General features: G+C 44.8%; 1 protein-coding gene and 1 pseudogene across 1 annotated transcript in view; both read right to left on the bottom strand.

Annotated features, from left to right (window-relative positions):
- The window catches only part of LOC126235078 (esterase E4-like), a 317082-nt gene that overhangs the window by 35410 nt on the left and 267706 nt on the right, over positions 1-13966 (bottom strand). The window lies entirely within an intron of this gene.
- Positions 673-790, bottom strand: LOC126238119 (5S ribosomal RNA; annotated as a pseudogene).

The raw sequence follows: 13966 nt of genomic DNA, 5'->3' as shown, positions 1-13966 counted from the left end.
CCCTTTCCATACCTTCAAGAACCTCATTGACTCTCTCCATGTACGTCGCACAGCGGTCCAAACTGCAAAAGGTGGTTATTCAGGCTTTTGACAGGTGTTCACGTTAATGTGACAGGACCGTATATTTTGATTAACAAAATTCGCAAGGAGATACAACCAATCTGATATTTACCTTACTTCATACTTCTTATCCCCGCTCCAATCCAGTGGTATGGCTGTATGACCTTGAACAAAATTTCTCTATCACGTCTATATTATATTGCATATGCCGCCGTATCTATAGACCTTCATCTAATAGCGGATTAAAGCTTGTATACATCAGATCTACTCCAGTGGTGTACTAGCTGTGAACTTTGTGTTCATCGTCTCCTTTCTCGGAAAGAGGAAAACGAAGGAAGGAAGGCATCGATGAGTCATATCATTTGTAATTTTGTGTTAAAGTTATTGACAAATATTTTGATTAAAAAAAAGCACTCCGTCTGCAGGCCACAAGTGGCCCATCGGGACCATCCGACCGCCGTATCATCCTCAGCTGAGGATGCGGATAGAAGGGGTGTGTGGTCAGCACACCGCTCTCCCGGTCGTTATGATGGTTTTCTTTGACCGGAGCCGCTACTATTCGGTCGAGTAGCTCCGCAATTAGCATCACGAGGCTGAGTGCATCCCGAAAAACGGCAACAGCACATGGCGGCCCCGATGGTCACCCACCCAAATGCTGGCCACGCCCGACAGCGCTTAACTTCGGTGATCTGACGGGAACCGCTGTATCCACTGCGGCAAGGCCGTTACGTATATTTTGATAACCGCTGACCTAATTTCTGATTATGATGGAGGCGGAAATTAAACAAAAATTATAGTACCTTTCATGACAAAGGCCCCATATGGCATGTGCCATCAGAATACAGTTCACGCCACAAAAGCCTTGAGGAACTTATGGATTCTTGACTGGCCTACTCGTTCCCCTGATTTGTCACCACAGAGTACGTCTCCCATACGATGGGAAAACGTATACTCTGATATCTGTCTCCGACCAGCAATGTTTATGAAATGACGCAGCTTGGGTTTAAGGCCTAGTAATAGATTCTTCAATTTGACTTTTGGAGACTGTTTGCTTTTGTCACACGAATACAAGTGTGTGTTCAGTGTGTTCGTAACTGTGGAGACACACTTTGAAAAGCAGCGAAGCAGAATGCTACACGTGTTTTCATTCCCGCGATACGTAATTATGCAAATTAGTCACAGTTTTATACGCAAATTAGAGTGAATTTAATATCTAAATCAATTGTATTTCAACTTAAATCCAATAGAATTAGGGCAGAATGCGGAAACGCACGTTTATTTTCAATTGCAATACAACAACAGTGGCGGCGTCGGTGATTACATCATTTTCTTCCATCTAAACAGTTGTAGATATTCTATTGCATGTATACTGCGTATAGGCTAAGGTGGTTTCTGCGTGATGTGCCAGCCGCAGAGAAGCTTGGGAAGTTCAACAGAAGAACTGTTCCACCCCACTCTGGTTTGCTTCAGCCTCGTGCCGGACTCAGGGAGGGGCAGTCCGGATGCTGCAGATAGCTGTCCATTGTGCTGAATCGGCTTCCTGAAGAGAGTTTGTCAGCGAGAGTCAGTCTGCAGCTATTTTCTGCAAAGATTGCCTGCAAAACTTTCCAGGGTGGAAAGAGGATTTGGTAAATAACATGGCCAGTTTTTAAGCTAAATGTTAATAAAAAACTTTCTAAGCGGGATACCGATCTCGAAAGCTTTCTAAAAGACACGGAGAATCCCTGGGAATGACGGTCATTCGCTTTGGGTATCTGTTCGGCATCTAGCACAACATTTTTCTGTGTTATTTTTCCTCGTATTGTTATGTTCCCATGCTAGAAAACTGCTCGCAAAAGGCACCAAATATAAGACATCTTGAATGGCTGGAGTACAGTGACGTAAAATTTTTGTACGCATGCTTCTGGCAGAGGGGTTTCAGAACACTTGATTGGAAGGGCCGCAGTTTTCCTTCGTTGGTGGGAATAGAGCGACGTCTGCTTAATTTTTTCATTGGTGGAACAAAAATAATACTTTTCGGAACAGCAGTTGCTGCTTGAAACGCAAGAAACGGCCACAGAAATGAAGCACTCTGCTCTTTTGACTTTACTTCGGATTTTGCTCTGAGGAGAGCGACTTCAGACTGAGGGGATACTTCGGCATCTGTTTGCAGCAGAGTCGCTTTGCATCGTACACATCAGGTTCCGCACGCAGCTGTGACACTTTGCCGACACGACGCTCCAGTCGTAGACTTCGCCGGCAGGCTCCTGGGTGAGAAGACCTCGTGCGAGGGCAATGCAGCAGCGGCGCGCACACAGCAGCGCTTAGCGAGGCATCGGCGACTCCCGCAACCAGCGCAGTCACACTCCAGTGATGGCGAGATTATGGGCAGCACGGCGGCCTAGGTCACAATGAATTCAACAACAGTCAATAATTTCACAGTTAGGTTCTACTTTGCTACTGGGGCTAGCACAGTTGCACGACAACGTGAGTTATGTGCCAAGCATGAATGCAAATCACTCTTGTCGAATTACGGATTTGAGTCAGTTAAAATGTAATATGTTAGAGAACTGTAGTTATCATCAATTGCTCCCCTTACTGAAATTTGCCACACTTCAATTTTTCTAGTTTTGTTTATTATCATTGTCCTTGCTCTGGAGTAACTTGGTAATGTTTCTTATGAAATCAACATCTGCTAATAAACTCTGGAATATCTCGTACTTTCGAATTTCATTTCATACCTAGTCATCCCTGTGCACATTAAGGAAACTATGGAATTACGCCCACCTGTTGAATCACTGCTGGGCCGAAAATTAGCCTTCGTTAACTCTGTTGCGCACAGTTTAATTAGTTAGTTCATTGGGGAGAGACCTATAGCATCATTTCTCACTCTCTTTAATCACGACTGAGCGGGTGGGGGGAGGGGGAGAGGGGTTTGTAACATCATATTGATGTTTATGATGAACAACAGTTTCGAATGGAAGGAGAATTTATCCATTTAGTGCATATTTTGCGGGACCTAAGAAATGACGAAATAGGCTACAGGAAGCCAACTTGATCTGTGATACGGATATCAGATCTCCTTATTCTGCTTCTTCTTGTTGGGAACTGACACTTTTTCGCGTCTAGGGATGCTAGGTCCATGCAGTGGTGCACTATTAGACTGGTAATCCCCGCGGGTAATCTTTCACGGGACAAAGTGCCTTGTTTAGAGCAGCATTTCTTCCAGAGATGCGCCGCTATTCTTCTATGGATAAACGCAGAACAACGGTTGAAGAATATGAAGGTACGCATTCCAGGAACTGCTAAAAAGCTTCCGGATGAGGTCGTTCCGGGCGCACACTTCAGTTGTAAAGGTGAGTCTACAGTCGAGCTTCACTTGGACGTGTCACAGCAGGAGGAAGAAAATAAAGAAATATTACAGTACCATTCATGACCAAGGCACCATATGGCATATTGTGACTTATATTACATTCTCTGCAGATTCGCAGGATTTTGCATATGCAGTGTAGTACGAAACACGTAAGTAAATGGGAACGTTTATTGTAACCAATGAACAGAGAGCGGTAGTACGACGTATAATCTACATCTACATCCATACTCCGCAAGCCACCTGACGGTGTGTGGCGGAGGGTACCTTGAGTAGCTCTATCGGTTCTCCCTTCTATTCCAGTCTCGTATTGTTCGTGGAAAAGGGAATATTGCAATCATTACACTCATTGAAACGTTTTGTTAGAAATATCCGTGCTGTCGTCACCTAATGCCCTGTTTACGTTATTTTCTGTTCGAACTTTACTGATTACGTGCAAGCTGCCGCTGAATGGTCTCTAATTTCTTTTGTCCGATGTGAATTAGTGAACGCAATTCGGAGTTTAAATGCGCTACTGCTTCAATGTCAGGAGAAGCATTAAGCGTTCGATGAAACAAAAAGTTCAAATTTAACTTTGTCCGTCGATTTAGACCAATCACTGATTCAAACATTTCGGTTTAAAACTGACTTTCCGTTTGCTGTTTTCATTAACTTGTGGCAGAGCAGATTCCGCTGCTGGCGCCGATTCTTACCGTGTTAAAAGCGGACGACGGTGGACTTAATTGCACTGCCTATTAGGAATAATGACATTCAGATGTTACAAATGTCTGACGGTTGTATACCATTCGGGATGACGAAAAGTGATGAACATAAAATGTTTGTTTGCATGTCCATTTTTCGCACAAGCTGTTATATATAAATTATTTTCTCCGTTTTAAGCTTACTGAAAGAGTAGATTCTTTTTTCACCAGACGTGTTCCGTTTTTGTTTTTGAAGCATCTTCGGTGATAATTCTGAAAATATTGTACATATGTTTCTAAATATCGCTGTTTATAGATTAAAAAGAGTGTATCTTTATAAATTTAGCGTACAATTTAATTATGTCTCTCTTCCTCTCCCCTCCCCCTCCTTCTCTCTCTCTCTCTCTCTCTCTCTTTCATACGTTCTGAAGTCCTCTGCTTTTTGCTCGTTGTTAGCGGAGATTGAGGTTTTTCACTTTTTCAGCTTTCACTAACATTTTTTCTACTTTTACTTTTTTGCACTTCACTTTGTAAAACTTCAGAAAGTATGTCGTCATACGAATATTACTGTACTTTCACCTGTTCCGCTCTCAGCACAGCGTTTTTGTGGGTTCATTTGTTTCTCGTGTAAGTTGTGAGTACTGCCAACTTTGAAAATGCAGTATTTCTCCATTCGTGTGTGTGTGTGTTTTAGTAGAGAAGATGTGTTAAGCGGTTCAGCTGTGATGTAGGTGGAGTGGAGAGGCGGGATGCATTTTGTTAAGGGAGGGGGGGGGGGTACAAAGTAATTGTAGGAAAACCGAGAACGAACAGGGAGGAGGTGTAGTAAGGAATGGGAACTGAGAGGGGTGGGTAAATGATGGTAGTAAGTCGATGAATTAGAGAGAGACATATGACCCCATCTCCACCTAATCATCCTCTCGCTATCAACACCTCCACCACTCATTCCCATATCCTATTATCACCTCGTCCCTGTTGCTTTCCCTCCTTTTACTAGTCAGACCGCTCCCACCCCAATTCTAACAACCACTCACCACCCCACTCAAATCTTTGCTGAACACCTATCACATCATCCCTAATTTACACTCACTCACACACACACACACACACACACACACACACACACACACATACACACACACACACACACACATCTTTTCTCTCTGTTCATCTCCCGTTGAATCTCATGTGCAGTCATAAGGTTGGCAGTGCTCACAACGTATACAAATAAGCACATAAAAACATTATTCTGAGTACGGAACAGGTGAAACAACAGTGATATTTCCATGTCGACACGTTTTGTTAAGTTTTACCAACTGAAGTGTAAAAAAGAAGTACAGAAAGTACGTCCGTAAAAGCCAAAAAAAAAACTGCGAACGGTGAATGTGAAGAAAACCAAACTTTTCCGACTTCAACCCTCTCTAGCAATGAGAGAAAAGGCAGTGAGCTTGAGAACATGTGTAAAAGAAGAAAAACACTATAAGTAAATTGTATGCCACATTTATAAAGAAAAATTGTCTTCAGTCTATAAATATCAGAACGTAGAAACATTATTATACCACATTTTCAGAATGATCACTGAAGATACTTTGGCAATAAAAGCGAAACGCGTCTGGAACCACAATTAAAAAGACGGAAGAAGCAATAGTAACCGAATCATGAGCACGTTCGACATTTTGTTTCCAAACAAGCATCTCTCAGCCGGATTTAAATCAATATGCGAGGCGAGCAGGAAAAGCAAGGGCCGTGCGAGTCTTCGTTAGAAAAATCTTTATTAGGCGTTGTAGCTACCTGCTAACCTATTTCGCTTTTTCAGTAGCCGCCGTCATCTTGTAAGTCCTTTTCGTGACGTTGCACTACCTTCGTCAGGATTTCGGCATAGAAGTTCTCTGCCAAGGAACCAATTGTAAATGGCGGTCTTTAGTACTTCGCCATATTCAAATCGTTATGCATCAAGCTTTTGTTTCAAGTGGAAGAAGAGTTAATCGTTGCTAGGTACGAGTTTGAGACTGAAGAGGAAGTGATCTAAACTTTCTTACGGAAATACTGAATCTTTTTCGTATGAGTCGCTGTGTGTGAAGTGCGTTGTCGTGGAGAAAGACTAATGCCGGACAACAGTTTCCCAAGCCGTTGATTTCGGATTTGCACGTCTCATTTGGTGAGCATTTCAGAGTGCTTGTCAGTTAAAATTCTTGACCCCTCTCTATAAAATAAACCCCACTTTTAGTCCCATGAAATGGTAGCTACTATTTTTCTACTCGAATGAAGGGATTGCTTGAGTTTTTTCAGTTTTGTCGGAGTTGAATGGCGGCGCTGTATTGACTGTGTTTTGATTCTTCGTTGTTGGTAGATATCCAAGTCCTGTCATCGCTAACAATGTGAGAAAACAAACCGGCTCCGCCTTCTCAATATTTTTAGGGTTCCGTATTTCAATCAGTAAAAACGGAACACTTATAAGATCACTTTGTTGCCAGTCTGTCTGTTTGTCCGACTATTAAAAACAGTTTTTCTCGGGAACTGGTAGATGTGTGAAGTAGAAATGAATGTCACATACTAAAGTCTTCGGTCCCGTGGCTGTGTAAAAGCTCGAAGCCTCTAATTGTAATAAGTCAACGCAGTCAAAAGATACGGCCATTTATGTCACATATTTTGATGCGCGGAAACTCATTCCTCCAAACTTAAAGGGTACTTCCCGCTGGTCGAGAATCATGAAATTTGGCAAGAAGCACGGTTTCACAGTAAAACCACAGTAAAATATCCGATAACAGATAATTTTTAATTATATCACACGAAAAGACATTTTTTTGTCATTTGTTATGACTTCAAACTTAAGATTAAAAAGTTCTTGAAAGTCTTGGGATCTATTGGGCCCATATGATACCAGCATCAATGTCGATAACAGGCATATATCGTAGAGATCCTCAATTTCCGGAATGGATGAACAGTCTATATATGTAATTACGTTTGTACGGAACCCTCAGTACGCGAATCCTACTCGCATCACGACAATTTTATATCTTTTTGAGTCATCAGTCTCCTGACTGGTCTGATGCCACCCACCACGTCCGCCACTTCTGTGTTAATCTCTTCATCTCGGGGTAGCACTTGCGACCTACGTCCTCAGTTATTTGCTGGATGAATTCCGTTGTCAGTCTTCCCCTACAGCTTTTGCCCTCTACAGCCCTTTCTAAGGAAGTTATTCCTCGATGTCTTAACACATTTCCTATCATCCCGTCCTTCTTTATATCAGTGTATCCACACTTTCCTTTCTTCGCCGATGATGCGGAGATCCTTATCAGTTCACCTAGTTTTCAACGTTTTTCCTCAGCACTGTGTCTCAGACGCTTTGATTCTCGTCTTTTATAGTATTCCACGATTCACTACCCTACAATACTGTCCTCCAAACGTACATTCTCAGAAATTTATTTTTCAAATTAAATCATACGTGGGGGGGTCGGACTCGGGGATGCGAGGGACGCTGAGCACGTCTCACGTGTCCCCTATCGGTCGACTGCTGTGGCCGCCCCGGGTACTGCCTGCGCTGTGGTTGACACCCGTGGCCGAGTGGGAGATCATTCCAAAGTCTGTCAGGCAGCGAAAGACTTTCCGTGGGGCCGATCGTAGGGCCTCCCCGGTTCGTTTGACGAACAGGTTTCGGGAGTTATCTGTTGCTGACGAAGTCTCTGGGCCGGATAAAATCGTCCACCCTGTTCCAGAGGAAGCTTCTCGGTCCGCAAAGTCTGGGCATTCACAGAGGGTGGGTCTGCTGCTACTCGGATGTTCCAACGTTAGGCGCGTAATGGGGTCCCTTAGGAACATAGCTGCCAAGGATGGGAAGGAAGCCAGTGTGCACTCTGTGTGCATACCGGGGGGAGTCATTCCGGATGAGGAAAGGGTACTTCCAGATGCCATGAAGAATACAGGGTGCAGCCAACTGCAGGCGGTGGCTCATGTTGGTACCAATGACGTGTGTCGCTTTGGATCGGAGCAGATTCTGTCTGGTTTCGGGGGGCTAGTGGAAATGGTAAAGAATCCCAGTCTTACTTGCGAGATTAAGGCGGAGCTCACTTTCTGCACAAATTGGAATGATCACACAGAAAATGTTATGGGTAGAGCAAACCAAAGACTGCGATTCAGTGGCAGAGCACCTAGAAGGTGCAACAGGTCTACTAAAGAGACTGCTTACACCACGCTTGTCCGCCCTATTCTGGAGTATTGCTGTGCGGTGTTGGATACGCATTAGGTGGGACTGACGGATGACATCGAAAAAGTTCAGAGAAAGGCAGCTCGTTTTGTATTATCGCGAAATAGGGGAGATAGTGCCACAGACATGATACGTGAATTGGAGAGGCAATCATTAAAACAAAGGGGTTTTTCGTTGCCGCGGGTCTTCTCATTAAATTACAATCACCAGTTTCCTTCTATGATTGTGAAAACATTCTGTTGGCACCCACCTACATAAGGAGAAATGATCATCACGAAAATGGTTCAAATGGCTCTGAGCACTATGGGACTTAACATCTGAGGTCATCAGTCCCCTAGAACTTAGAACTACTTAAACCTAACTAACCTACGGACATCACACACATCCATGCCCGAGCCAGGATTCGAACCTGCGACCGTAGCAGTCGCGCGGTTCCGGACTGCGCGCCTAGAGCCGCTAGACCACCGCGCCCGGCAATGATCATCACGATAAAATAAGAGAAATCAGGGCTCGCACAGAAAAATTTAAGTGCTCGTTTTTTCCCGCGCACCATTCGAGAGTGGGACGCTAGAGAGACAGCATGAAAGTGTTCCATTGAACCCTCTGTCACGCACTTTATTGTGAATAGCAGAGTAATCACGTAGATGTAGATGTACACTCCTGGAAATGGAAAAAAGAACACATTGACACTGGTGTGTCAGACCCACCATACTTGCTCCGGACACTGCGAGAGGGCTGTACAAGCAATGATCACACGCACGGCACAGCGGACACACCAGGAACCGCGGTGTTGGCCGTCGAATGGCGCTAGCTGCGCAGCATTTGTGCACCGCCGCCGTCAGTGTCAGCCAGTTTGCCGTGGCATACGGAGCTCCATCGCAGTCTTTAACACTGGTAGCATGCCGCGACAGCGTGGACGTGAACCGTGTGTGCAGTTGACGGACTTTGAGCGAGGGCGTATAGTGGGCATGCGGGAGGCCGGGTGGACGTACCGCCGAATTGCTCAACACGTGGGGCGTGAGGTCTCCACAGTACATCGATGTTGTCGCCAGTGGTCGGCGGAAGGTGCACGTGCCCGTCGACCTGGGACCGGACCGCAGCGACGCACGGATGCACGCCAAGACCGTAGGATCCTACGCAGTGCCGTAGGGGACCGCACCGCCACTTCCCAGCAAATTAGGGACACTGTTGCTCCTGGGGTATCGGCGAGGACCATTCGCAACCGTCTCCATGAAGCTGGGCTACGGTCCCGCACACCGTTAGGCCGTCTTCCGCTCACGCCCCAACATCGTGCAGCCCGCCTCCAGTGGTGTCGCGACAGGCGTGAATGGAGGGACGAATGGAGACGTGTCGTCTTCAGCGATGAGAGTCGCTTCTGCCTTGGTGCCAATGATGGTCGTATGCGTGTTTGGCGCCGTGCAGGTGAGCGCCACAATCAGGACTGCATACGACCGAGGCACACAGGGCCAACACCCGGCATCATGGTGTGGGGAGCGATCTCCTACACTGGCCATACACCACTGGTGATCGTCGAGGGGACACTGAATAGTGCACGGTACATCCAAACCGTCATCGAACCCATCGTTCTACCATTCCTAGACCGGCAAGGGAACTTGCTGTTCCAACAGGACAATGCACGTCCGCATGTATCCCGTGCCACCCAACGTGCTCTAGAAGGTGTAAGTCAACTACCCTGGCCAGCAAGATCTCCGGATCTGTCCCCCATTGAGCATGTTTGGGACTGGATGAAGCGTCGTCTCACGCGGTCTGCACGTCCAGCACGAACGCTGGTCCAACTGAGGCGCCAGGTGGAAATGGCATGGCAAGCCGTTCCACAGGACTACATCCAGCATCTCTACGATCGTCTCCATGGGAGAATAGCAGCCTGCATTGCTGCGAAAGGTGGATATACACTGTACTAGTGCCGACATTGTGCATGCTCTGTTGCCTGTGTCTATGTGCCTGTGGTTCTGTCAGTGTGATCATGTGATGTATCTGACCCCAGGAATGTGTCAATAAAGTTTCCCCTTCCTGGGACAATGAATTCACGGTGTTCTTATTTCAATTTCCAGGAGTGTGGATATCAGGAAACTTCTCTTGTCCAGGAATGCCCTTTTTGCCTGTTTTACTTTGCTTTTTATGCCCTCCTTGTTTCGTCTATCATGTGTTATTGTACTTCCAAGGTACCAGAAATCCTTAACTTCGTCTGCTTCGTAGTCATTGATTTTGATATTAAATACGTCGGAAATCTTATTTCTGCTACTCCTTATTAGTTTGGTCTTTCTTCGATTTACTTTAAATCCATACTCTGTACTCATTAGACTGTTCATTCCATTGAATGGGTTCAGCAACTCCACTTCTCTTCCGCTGAGGACATCGCTGTCATCAGCGAATTTTTTCATTGATATCCTGTCGCCCCGAATTTTAATCCCGTTTTGAACCTTTCTTTTATTTTCCTCATTGCTTTTTATATGTACAGATTGACCAGTAGGGGCCAAAGAGGACACCCCTGCTTCCTACCCTTTTTAATCCTAGCACTTCGTTCATGAGCTTTTAATTTAATAAAACATTGCAACGCAATCTCCTTCTGCTCATAAATAAGTGGAATTTTAGTAAACAACGATGTCTTTCGATATTCTCATTAGTTATATCTTTTTTTTTACTATTTTCTATAGCCTTTCTGTTGGTTCTGAATTTCTATTGACTTTTTTATCGTTTAACCGAGCCGGGAAACAGTTGCTAGGGAGGAGCGCATCATATACCGTTCACAGTTTTGTTGGAATACAAACAACAAGCAACGAAATCTGTGCACTCCACCTAGGGAAGCTGTGGAAATATCTTGTAAACATATAATGACAACTCGGCTACCAACCAAAAAGCTTCTAAACCACCAATGTTGCCGAGAAATTCTGATATTACGTGACTGGTTTCAAGGCTTAGCTCGGAATCAGGGAATAAAAGATCTTCGAAATGAAACATCTTTCTTCGTTCAATATTATATTATCTGATGATCGGTTATATTATTTAAACTCAGCTTAGGTTTCCTTTTTAGGAAATAAGATTTCGTTCATGGAACTAATGCAAACTGCCTAAACTCTGGGACCATTTCAATAAGGCCACACCAGATTTTTCACACCGTCCTTGCACAAATGAGCTACTTATCCGTCTGTAATGATCAAAGAGTCGACAAGACGGTACGTCACAACAATTATGCCTTTTTTTAACGACTTCGTATGTTGATTGCCATGCGCAGATCCGAGTCTCGGCTCAGATGAGTTAACAGCATAGCCGAGCTATCAAGGCTTGGAATTGGGAATATCCATTTCTCTACTACGAGAGAATTAGCGCAGGAGAGATGGCCTCTATTCTCTAACAGTGTAGAAACAGTGTTGTTCTTTTATAGACCATGGTTTTTCTTGGACGGTAATAAGTGTTTTGACTGTTTTTAACACTTTTTTATTAGGTCGTTTTCTTGTCTGTCTGTTGGGTACAAATTTTGCCGCTACGGTCGCAGGTTCGAATCCTACCCCGGGCATGGATGTGTATGATGTCCTTAGGTTAGTTAGGTTTTAGCAGTTCCAAGTTCTAGGGGACTGGTGACCTCAGATGTAAGTCCCATAGTGCTCAGAACCATTTGAACCATTTTTTTTAAACCAACTTCCGCACGAGCTACAGACTTGAAGCATTCAACATAGCTCGGAACTGGATGACAATGCAACATTAATTCTCTTTTGTGTCTAGTGTGTGGCGGAGGGTACTTCGTTTTTATTTTGGTACAAATTTTGCAATTGATTTCAAACTAACTTCCTTATGAGCTAGAGACTTGAAACTCCCTATACAGCTCAGAACTGGATGAATGTGCAATATTAACTTCCTTTCGCCACTGGTTTGTGGCGGAGGGTATTTTAATTTCCTGTCTGTCTGTTTCGTACATATTTTGCAGTTGATTTCAAACTAACTTCCCGATGAGTTAGAGAATTCAAATTTTCAACATAGCTCGTAACTGAGTGACAAATTAATATTATCTCGTTTTCTTGTCTGATGTGTGGTGGAAGGTACCTCGTGCACCATTGCATTCAAGATTTGTTAAATATTAAAAAACGCCATTCAAGTGTGCCCGATGTTGCGACATTCTTACAGAAATGTTAAACCAAAACCCTCCAATCTGATTTGCTGATTACACAAAATGCTACTTGAATTACATGCTTGCACTGTTTCTATGCCGTATATAAACTGATTTACTATTACCACAACAGATATCAAAGCGACTCTGGTTTTAGCGACGTAGCATTCCAAATGAAACGCAAAACCAATGAACTACTGAGCCCTGTGACTCGATCAGCGATATTCCCGCCGCCGGTATGGGTCATCTTTCCGGTAGTGTGCGCACAGCGCGCGGTGGCGCCACATACCGGGCCGATCGGGGAGCGAGCGCTAAGCTCTAGCAAGTAGCGAGGATTTTGCTTTCGGACACCTAGCAGTAATGTCGTTTCGGAAGTCTGGCGGACAGTACAGATGCCGTGCGAGGCAGCAGGAAGAGCACATCGCCGGCCGTGGTGGCCGAGCGGTTTTAGCCGCTTCAGTCTGGAATCGCGCGACCGCTACGGTCGCAGGTTCGAATCCTGCCTCGGGCATGGATGTGTGTGATGTCCTTAGGTTAGTTAGGTTTAAGTAGTTCTAAGTTCTAGGGGACTGATGACCTCAGAAGTTAAGTCCCATAGTGCTCAGAGCCATTTGAATTATTTGAAGAGCACATCTAAAAGGGGCTGTTTACCCGGTCGAACTCGATAGACCGTTAGCGAGTGCGGGGTCCTGGGTTGCGTCCTGCTTGTGCTGTTGTATAATTTCTGCCCCCTTTGCCTGCGCTTGCCGGCTGGCCGTATATATAGTTCGCTCGCGGCTTAATGTATAATTGGCCGTACGAAAAATGGTTCAAATGGCTCTGAGCACTATGCGACTTAACTTCTGAGGTCATCATTCGCCTAGAACTTAGAATTAATTAAACCTAACTAACCTAAGGACATTACACACATCCATGCCCTAGGCAGGATTCGAACCTGCGACCGTAGCGGTCGCTCGGCTCCAGACTGTAGCGCCTAGAACCGCACGGCCACTCAGGCCGGCAATTGGCCGTACGCACCTAAGATAATAGAGTTTTACTGGTTAGCTGATGTTCATTAATAGGTTGATTAATTCTGCAGATGAGGTGCTGTAATGAATTATTGTGTTTCTAGTTACTTAAGGTAGTCAGTCTGTTGTAGATACCCACTAGTTCTGGGATTTTTCGTGCCTATTCGTGTCCGTTGCTGCTCCCGTTTCGGGGTCCATGCCGAGCCTGTATTGGAAACAGCTGAGTGAGCGGGATTCCGCTTCTGGGCGTAGTTTGTAGAATCCCACGAGGTTGCTTGGTCGCATGAAATTTTATATTTTATATCCTACATTGTAGGGTGCCTACCATTTAAGTAACATGGTTGTGTGCCATGGTATCTGATTTGTTGTTGCCTGTACTCTGAATTACTTTGGTAATACCAGTCACTGCAGTAACGAAAGACTACATTTTCTCGTTAAATTTTAGTAAATTATTCTTCAGGTTGATCATACTTTTGAGGTAAATAATTTTAACTTATTTCACTAAAAGTGTAATAGGCCATAAGTGCCGTGGTTTATGAATGT

Source organism: Schistocerca nitens, chromosome 2 (genome assembly GCF_023898315.1).
Source record: "Schistocerca nitens isolate TAMUIC-IGC-003100 chromosome 2, iqSchNite1.1, whole genome shotgun sequence".
NCBI classification, from domain to species: Eukaryota; Metazoa; Arthropoda; class Insecta; order Orthoptera; family Acrididae; genus Schistocerca; species Schistocerca nitens.
This window is presented reverse-complemented; position numbering and strand designations above follow the sequence as displayed.